General features: G+C 38.5%; 1 protein-coding gene across 1 annotated transcript in view; it reads left to right on the top strand.

Annotated features, from left to right (window-relative positions):
- Positions 1-220: 220 nt before the first annotated feature.
- The window catches only part of csrnp3 (cysteine-serine-rich nuclear protein 3), a 25,022-nt gene continuing 15,618 nt past the window's right edge, over positions 221-9,624 (top strand). Inside the window, exon 1 of the mRNA XM_079822040.1 lies at positions 221-463. The gene's annotated coding sequence lies outside the window, so the exon portion shown is untranslated. The remainder of the gene's footprint in view (positions 464-9,624) is intronic.

Consider the following 9,624-nt stretch of genomic DNA (forward strand, 5'->3'; position numbering starts at 1 on the left):
TCTACAGATTATGGTGCTGTGCCGGCTATCGACTGTCTCTCCGCTGTCTGTTTTCCCTCTCTCCCTCCCTCTCATGATGGTAAAAATATCTGCAGACAGCAGGAACACAGGCACAGCGCGCTCCCTCTCTCTCTCTCTCCCTCTCTCTCTCCCACCCATGTGATCTCTCAGGCAGGCGTCGCTGTGCACAATCTCCAGCCCTCCGCCGGCTGCAGCTAATGAGTCTTTGTGTGGCTCGGGCGAATGAGAGCGAGCCCTCGGTCTGTTTTAGACCGGAGCGTGTATGCTAACAGCAGTGGAGACCGGGAGCGCACGCGCTTTACCTCTCTCGCCCCGGTCTCCTCTCCAGTCCGAGTGAAATGGAGGGCCATCATTCAGCACATCTTATCTGGCTCTGAAAAGGCTCCTCTGAGAGAAGTGTTTCGTGGTGAGAGGGAGGAGAGTAACGCGCCGGCGGACCCAGGTTGGTGCATTTTGAAGGGAAAGCATGACTCGAGCCCTGTTTCTGTTCTGATGTGTCACGCCTGGCCTGATGGGAAACCTGAGGTCAGCTTCCTTGAGTGCTCGCCTCTTTGACCTGCAGTGTATGGGGGGTAGCGCTGGGTGAGACGCCGGTAGAAGTGTGCGAACCGGTGGAGATTTAGCAAATATAATGAGGTAGATTTGTACTAGTCACGACAAGGAACTTGTTGTCAAGTTAACTGTTTACGGTTGCCAAGCAACATCGCAACTCACCGCATTAATCTGAAATTTGATTGATGTGCGACACAGGTGTATGTCAGAACTGTTTTATTATATTTATATAATAAAAATATAGAAACTAATATATATATATATATATATATATATATATATATATATATATATATATATATATATATATATATATATATATATATATATATATATATATATATATATAATATTAGATTTACTGCTTTTAAAATAAGTGTTATATTTTTTCCTAAATGTAGCCTATCATTTATTTGTTTTGAATATATTTTTTGTTTTGTTAAATAGTAAAAAAATAAAATAATAATCAATTGAAATTAAGCATTTGTAAAATATTTATTACCACATGATTGTATTAATATATTTAAAAATATGGATTAATTAAATATTAAATATAGATTATCGCAAAATATGTATTATCACATCATTTTATAAAATATACTAATCTTTTTTATAGATTATTTAAATATAAATGATTCCAAAATATTTTTTTTAACCAAAAATATATATTGCATTTTTTTAATAGAATAATCAATTACATGAACTGTAGATTATCCCAAAATATTTATTACCACATGATTGTATTAATATATAAAAAAAAATTATGGATTAATTAAACGTATTAAATATAGATTATCGCAAAATAGGTATTACCACATAGTTGTATAAAAATACAAATCTTTTTTATAGATTAATTAAATATAGATTTTCCCAAAATATGTATTACCACATGATTGTATTAATATATAAACCTTTTTTATAATAATTAAATATGAAATATAGTTTATCGCAAAATAAGTATTACCACAATTGTTTAAAAACATTTTATATTAATTAAATGTATGAAATATAGATTAGATTATTGCAAAATGTTTTACCAAAATATATATTACATTTTTTATAGATTATATTAAATATAGATTTCCCAAAATATGTATAACCACATGATTGCATTAATATTTATACAAAATATATTAATTAAATGTATGAAATATAGATCATCCCAAAATATGTATTACATGTTATCATGATTGTATTAAATAAAATAAAAAATAAGTATGGATTAATTAAATATATTAAATATAGATTATCGCAAAACAGGTATTACCACGTAATTGTATAAATATACAAATGTAATTTACAGATTAATTAAATAGCCTATAGATTATCCCAAAATATGTTTTACCAAAACTACACCTTTTTTTATAGCTTAATTAAATATACTAAATATTGATTTTCCCAAAATATGTATTATTGTATTCTTATATAAACATTGTATGTATTAATAAAATATAAGAAATAAAAATATGTATCAATACATGACCATATTAATATATAAAACCCTTTCATAGATTAATTAAATATTTAAAATAGAGATTATCCCAAAATGTAAATATTTCCACATACTTATATTAATATACCAATATTTATTAATACATTATTAATATTTATTACACAATGTTAATTCATGTTTTTTCTTCTTCCTGAAATAGGTATTATGATTTTATTAATATACAATCCAATCCATTTTCCAATAAATGAGCAGCAAAAATACCTATATTGTGATATATACAGTTAGTGTGATATAAAATGACTCATATCGTGATATAAGATTGTGGTTGTGCTGCCCAACCCTCTATAGGGCTCCTCATCGCGCTCAGCATCCGCTGCCAAGAAGTATCGATCGCTATAGGTTGTCAGTGCTGCATTGGCAATGCTTAAGCACATGTATATTTGTACATGTACATGTCCGTGTTGTAAAGAGCTCGCCCGGGGAGTGGCTGGTTTTGTCTCTTCTGGTTTTTTGCTGCAGGATTTTCACTTGTAAGATACTGTGGTGTTCTGTGGAAAACTACAGCAGCTAAGAGAAGACAAAGGGAGCGAGAGAGAGAGGCCGAGCTAGAGATGTAGAGGAGAAATAACTAGCTGTGTGTGGAGAGTCCGTCTCTCTAGTACAGCAGTCAGCTCCTGTTACCTCGGGTTAGCTGAGGATGTCATGCCCACTCATTGTGTCAAGAAATGGGAAAAGTTGCTCCTCTCGCTGTAGTCCCAGGCTCTTCATCATCGACCGTTTTAAATCTGCAAGCAGCATCTGCTGTAAGAAAACAGAATAATAATGTCATGAAAATTTGCAGTGTAAGTGCAGACCCACATGATTTTCTTCCACAGTTATTCCATCAATGAATTCCCTCTGATTACAGATGTGTTGCATGAGCATTCATTTTCAGATCTTGAGGGTGTGTGTGTGTGTGTGTGTGTGCGGTAGATGGCCCACAAATGAAAAAAAAAACAAAAAAAACCCAGAACGACTCTCAAATGTGAAATTCACTATTTGTGCGAGTGTATTAGCATCTCCATGGCAACCGCTTTTGGGTATCGCAGAGCAGCGCGGCATCCGCTGAGGACGGAAAATGCGAATGGATTTTCAACAAGGGGAACTAATTATGATGATTACGAGAAAATTGACTTGCATTGTGTCTCCAAAACTAGAGAACCCATTTCCAATTATTGCATCTGGCCGGACCGCTGCGGGAAACAGCGGGATTCAAACAGATCTGGGGCTTACATTAAGGGAGTTTTTGGTGCTTTCAGAAACGATCCGATCCTTAAAAGCAGGGAAAGTCTGAGATACCCGGAGAAAGATAACAGTTAGCATTCTTATTCATCTCAAAAGTGGCGAACATGCATGCAAACTGATTCATGGGCACTCGACTTTTTTCAACTATTTTATCGCCCACCAGACAAAAATGCTAAATCTGATTGACTAAGGGCGTGTTCACACTTGACGGCATTGGTTCAGTTAAAATGAACCCTGGTGCGATTGCTCTGTTTGTGCGGTTCATTTGAATAAGTGTGAACACTGCAATCTGAACCCTGGTGCGGCGTGCGCACCAAACAAGCGCTGAAAATATGGGTCTCGCTCCGCTTCCAACCCAGACAGTAACATAGGGGGCTTTCACATCTCTAGTTCGGTTCATTTAGTCCGAACCATTGACAAACAATTATACATTGTAGCATTTTTCAGCTTTTTTTGGTTCCTTTTCACTAGGCCTGTCGCGGATTGGTCGATACAATCGACTGCGTCGACGCTGTTAATTAGTCGACGTCAATATTTTTAGTCGACTGGGTAAGTTGGGTAATATATGAAATTGTATTAGTACCGGTACTTTAAAAATGACAATTAATTTGATCCGTGCAGCTCTTAAAGGGCCGGACCTAATATTCTGTGTGAAGCAGGGCAGGGCAGGAACATGCCGACCAAATGAGCTTTTAGGGGGTTTTTTAACCCTAAAACAATGATAAAACAATGAATAGTAAGTTCTGTCATATTATTCAATTACTTTTACAGTTTTTTGCCATGGTATCGATTCAGTATCTGTATTGAGGTTTTTTAGTCTGGTATCGTATCGAAGTCATAATTTTGGTATCGTGACAACACTATTCTATATAAAAAGTATTTGCTGATATTCTCTTTTTTTGTTATTTTGTTTTACAAATTTGTACCCTTTTACATTTTTACTCTTTTAGTTTTACATTTTGTCAAGGGCTTGTTTATAGGACACTACTGAAGGCCAACGTTGTAAGTTAAATTAAATGTTTTTAAGTAAAATTGTTGAAAATTATTGTGATAAATTAGTCGATAGAATTCATCGTACATTCGTCGTTAGTGGCAGCCCTACTTTTCACACCACACTGATTGCTTTGGTCCGAACCAGTTGAAACGAACCAAAATGCAGTCACATGACAACATCCACATCACTCATTGGCCATGGCGTATTTCCTAAACTGCGACTGCGCGGGCTGGTTTTGTCCCTGGCCATAATCTATTACATTGTTTGTACACACCACAATAAGCAAACAATACATTTCTATAATGAAGCGTGGATGCGGCTTGAAAAAAACGCTCTAATGCACTGCAAACGGCGAGGACGCATCACTCGTCACTTCAAGTGAAGATCGCGCTGTTCTTGTGAGTTTTCAAAAGTTAGAACCTAATACGGTCATCAGACCAAATTTCTACGAGGCTCCGCACCTCCTCACTACTCCAAGTTTGTCCGCGAGCTGCCATGCTAAAGTGCAAACTATCAACAAACACTTCCTCATCACATAATGCACGGCGCAGCTGACTACGGCTGCTGGTTTAGTCCAAAAATGATCAGTACTTTTTGCAGTTGGGTCTGTTCGAGGTCGGATCACGTTCTCACCACAAACAAACCGCTCCAGAGTTCGTTTGAAAGCGTATCGATATGCTTGTTTGGTCTGGTTTTGGTGCACACCCGAGTGCGATTGCTGCTTTCAAACCTGACTAAACGTAACTCACCAAAGGGGAAAGCGAACTCTAGTACGATTCAACCGAACTAAATGAGGCAGGTGTGAAAGCAGCCTTAGTGTCAGACCAGATCCAGACGCATTAAATACACATGTACCAGATGTGGCCCAGATCTGGGCCGACACTATGGGTGTTTCCACACCTATAGATTGTTTGTTTTGTTCCAAAATAGGGACTTAATTTGTTACGATGTTGCATTTTCTTTTTGGCTCGGTTCGCTGTCACAAGGCAACCTTTCAAAGCGTACCAGAATGTGTTTACGGAAGTCACATGCGAGTACAACTGTCCTCTTATTGGTCAGAGTTTCCTCTGCGTCATCCATCAAGATGATTGACAAGTTCGCTCTATGAACTTATTGTGGTTTTATTTGTAACTGTCGAGAGACACGCAAACACTACACAAATGTAGCCGTTATCCACGCTTTTAAATAATAAACTACTTTCGTATTAATACTGCAGCAAATTTAAACGCGCTCTCTCAGGATCTCTAACCTCTGTCTAGAGGTTAACTGTGTCACACGCAAACACTGCCTAAACGAACCGACCCAAGGGAGAAAACACACTCAGGTGTGAAAACACCCTATGCTTCTGTCTGGGAAACAAACTCTGGTGTGGTTTGAATAAAATATGAACGCAACATGCACCAAAGACATGTAAACGAACCAAAAACAGGACATGATGTTGTGACATTGTGCACCAATAAATATCTTTAATCGGTAACACTTTTAGGGTTCAATTCTCGCTATTAACTAGTTGCTTATTATCATGTATATTACTAGCATATTGGCTGTTTATTAGTGCTTATAAAGCACGTATTAATGCCTTATTGTGCATGACCTTATTCTACATCTCTTAATCTGACCCAATACCTAAACTTAATAACTACCTTACTAACTATTAATAAGTAATTAGGAGTTTATTGAGGCAAAAGTCAAGGTTAATAGTGAATATGTATTCCCCATACTAAAGGGTTACCCTTTAATTCATTCAAAAATGGACAATTGGGACTTGCTATATAAATGGAAATCAGCCCAGAGGATTTCTTAAAAATTCAATCACAACTGACTAGAAAGGTCATGAGAATTTGTCACAAAAAGTGTGTGAACTGGAGTTGTTTTTTATTATTGTATTTTATAGACTACTACTGAGATGCTGCTTTATGCCCGGTACAGATTGTATGATTTTGCCTGTCCCAGACGAAAGATTGTCACGGGTCTTGCGACCAAAGATAGCCTGCGATAATTTTCTGACATCAGTGTGTCATCTCAGTGTGTGTTTGCTGCAACGACCTGCGTCTACTGACTAGCCAATAAAAAATGCAACATGAAATGACGTATTGATCAACGCGACATGGCGCTAAAACTTAAAACTACTTACCTCGAGCTCCATTCGCAAAATTGGCATGCCAGGTTGGCCTCTTTTCCCTAGCCATGACCAATATTCTCCTCTTTCGCTTCCTCCCTCCTCTTTTTTTCAGTGCACATAAAAACCACAATTGCCAAAGTGCGATTGATCTTGCTCTATATGTTTACCACTAGCGCATACTGATGATGTTTTATTCTTCTTTACTCTCTTGCGTCGTAGCCTATGATTCAATAGGTGTCGTCATCATACAGTCTACATGCATGTCGTACCCAAGTTTATTAGATCCATGTCGTACAGTGTGATTTGAAATGATCTCATAGGATTGCCGAAATCTCACAGTCTGTAGCAGGCGTTAAAGGTAACCTAGCACGTAGCTTTGTAGTACATACTGTAGTACAGTTTTCAGTGGATTCTGTTGCTCCTAAGGTTCAGAGAAGGTGCTTCCAGTGTGTCTGTAGAGAACAGAGCCGTGTTCTGTCCTTATGGGAGGGAGACACATTCCGCAGCGCTGCTGTGGTTTGGAGGCTCTCCAGCTGCTGTTCTCACCACACACACACACACACACACAGAGGAACAATAGGCCTCAGCTGAGACCCATGGAGCCCGTGGGCTGAGGCTGGTCTTGCCCAGGGGTTAAACTGGGCCGGAAAGAGCTGGAACAGCGTTCCGGTGTCATGCCAAGGCTCTATCCTGCTGCAGTTTCCAACCCTTTCTGAACCCAAAGGAATTTTTCTGGGTTCTCTAGTCAGTACTGGATTAGAAATCCAGCACAGTTGCTTTATGATGTGAAAATATGATATAAATAGTCCACTCTAGGGATTTTCACACTGTGATTAACCCTGGGTTAGCACCACTTTTACATAGTACAGTCGGCAATGTTAGAGCCTTTGTGTAAACATATCGTGTGCAGTGTTCGTCCAATCAGTGACTCTGACACCCCAAATATGCAAATAATGTCGTTAACGCAGGGTTTATGAATGTACAATGTAAAACGTCAATTTATAAATACCCAGGATTAATTCACTGTCAACCTCGGGTAAATAATGAGCAATGTAAAACATGGATCAAGATTACAGGATTCTGTTTACCAAGGGTTTAGAATGACGTCGCCTGTCAATCAAACTTGCGGAGAAGGGTGAATTGGGGTCAGTAAAATTTGCTTTTGAAAAAAATTCTGCAAAGATGCATTTTATTGATCAAATGACAGTAAATACATTTATAATGTTACAAAAGATTTATATTTCAAATAAATGCTGTTCTATTGATCTTTCTATTCATTAAATAAATAAATAAATATATCATGATTTTCACAAAAATATGAAGCTGAAACTTTTTTCAACATTGATAATGAAAAGTGTTTGTTCAGCAGCAAATCAATATATTATAATGATTTCTGAAGGATGTAGTGATGCTTTGATCACAGGAATAAATTACATTTTAAAATAAATTCAAATAGAACAGTCTTTTTTAAATTGTAATAATATTTCACAATATTAGCATTAGAGACTTCTTTCCAAAACATTCTAATCTTACTATTGAACTGTAGTGTGTCTATATTTATATATATTGAGGATGGGGCAATTGTTCACCCAAAAATGAAATTTGAAATGTACTCACCCTCATGTTGTTCCAAACCTGTATGAGTTTCTTTCTTCTGCTGAACACAAAAGAAGATATTTTAAAGAATGTTGGTAACCAGACAGATGACGGTAGCCATAGTATTTTTTATTTTGAAGTGCGTTCAACTTCATCAAGTGGGCGAGGGAAGTGTATTTGGACAGACCCTCGACCCCTCGATTTTGACAGAGGGAGCCAGACTACTCAACACTTCAGGCAGATCCATAGACCACAATACAACATGATTGTGATGCACTTAATTTACCCCACACAACTTATATTGGAGTTATTTTGACATTTTAACTGCATAATACTTGTTGCCATCTTAAGCTGACTCTTAAAGTTTATTGTATTATCATTTAAATACACTATTTTGCCAAAAGTTTTGGGATGCCTGCCTTTACATGAACATGAACTTGACCATTCTTAATCTGTAGGGTTTAATATGGAGTTGGCCCACCCTTTGCAGCTCTAATAGCTTCAACTCTTCTGGGAAGGCTTTTCACAAGGTTTAGGAGTGTGTTTATGGGGATTTTTGACCATTCTTCTAGAAGCGCATTTGTGAGGTCAGGCACTGATGTTGGACGAGAAGGCCTGGCTCGCAGTCTCCGCTCTAATTCATCCCAAAGGTGTTCTATCGGGTTGAGGACAGGAAGGGGCTGTCCCCAAACTGTTCCCACAAAGTTGGGAGGATGAAATTGTCCCAAATGTCTTGGTATGCTGAAGCATTAAGAGTTCCTTTCACTGGAACTAAGGGGCCAAGCCCAACCCCTGATAAACAACCCACACACCATAACCCCCCCCCCCCCTCCACCAAACTTTACACTTGGCTCAATGCAGTCAGGCAAGTACCGTTCTCCTGGCAACTGCCAAACCCAGACTCGTCCATCGGAGTCATTGGAGTCCAGTGGAGGTGTGCTTTACCCCACTGCATCCGACGCTTTGCATTGCACTTGGTGATGTAAGGCTTGGATGAGCTGCTCGGCCATGGAAACCCATTCCATGAAGCTCTACACACTGTTCTTGAGCTAATCTGAAGGCCACACAAAGTTTGGAGGTCTGTAAATATTGACTCTGCAGAAAGTTGGTGACTTCTGTGCACTGTGACCCTCAGTTGCGCTGACCCCGCTCTGTTATTATTTAGTAGAGGAAATTTCACAAATGGACAAATGCACAGGTGGCAACCTATCACGGTAATCATGCAACGTAAGCAATGACGTACATTCGAGTGAACAAGATGGAGGGAAGTTAGCGAGGGAAGGGATTCAAAAATTGGACTTAAACGCAGCCTAGATTTTAATGTTCCCGTACCTCCAAAATCCCAGTTTATCAGCCGCTCTGCTGGGGCTTCAGACACAAAACAACACATTCCCTCCTTCAGTAATGAGGCTGCCAGCCAGTCTTCCTCTCTCTGGTGCACTCCTTTCTGCGTCGTGTGTGTGTGTGCGTTTCACTCTTCTAATTTCTGGCTCAATTGTAGCTACAGATATGCAGGCGACGAGAAGGAAGAGAGACTGTCAGGATGTGCTGCTGCTGCAGGTTTAGGAAATCTGTGTGAAATCTGTCCAATCGAACAGGTTA

The sequence above is a fragment of the Gobio gobio genome, assembly GCF_949357685.1.
Source record: "Gobio gobio genome assembly, chromosome: 7".
NCBI lineage: Eukaryota > Metazoa > Chordata > Actinopteri > Cypriniformes > Gobionidae > Gobio > Gobio gobio.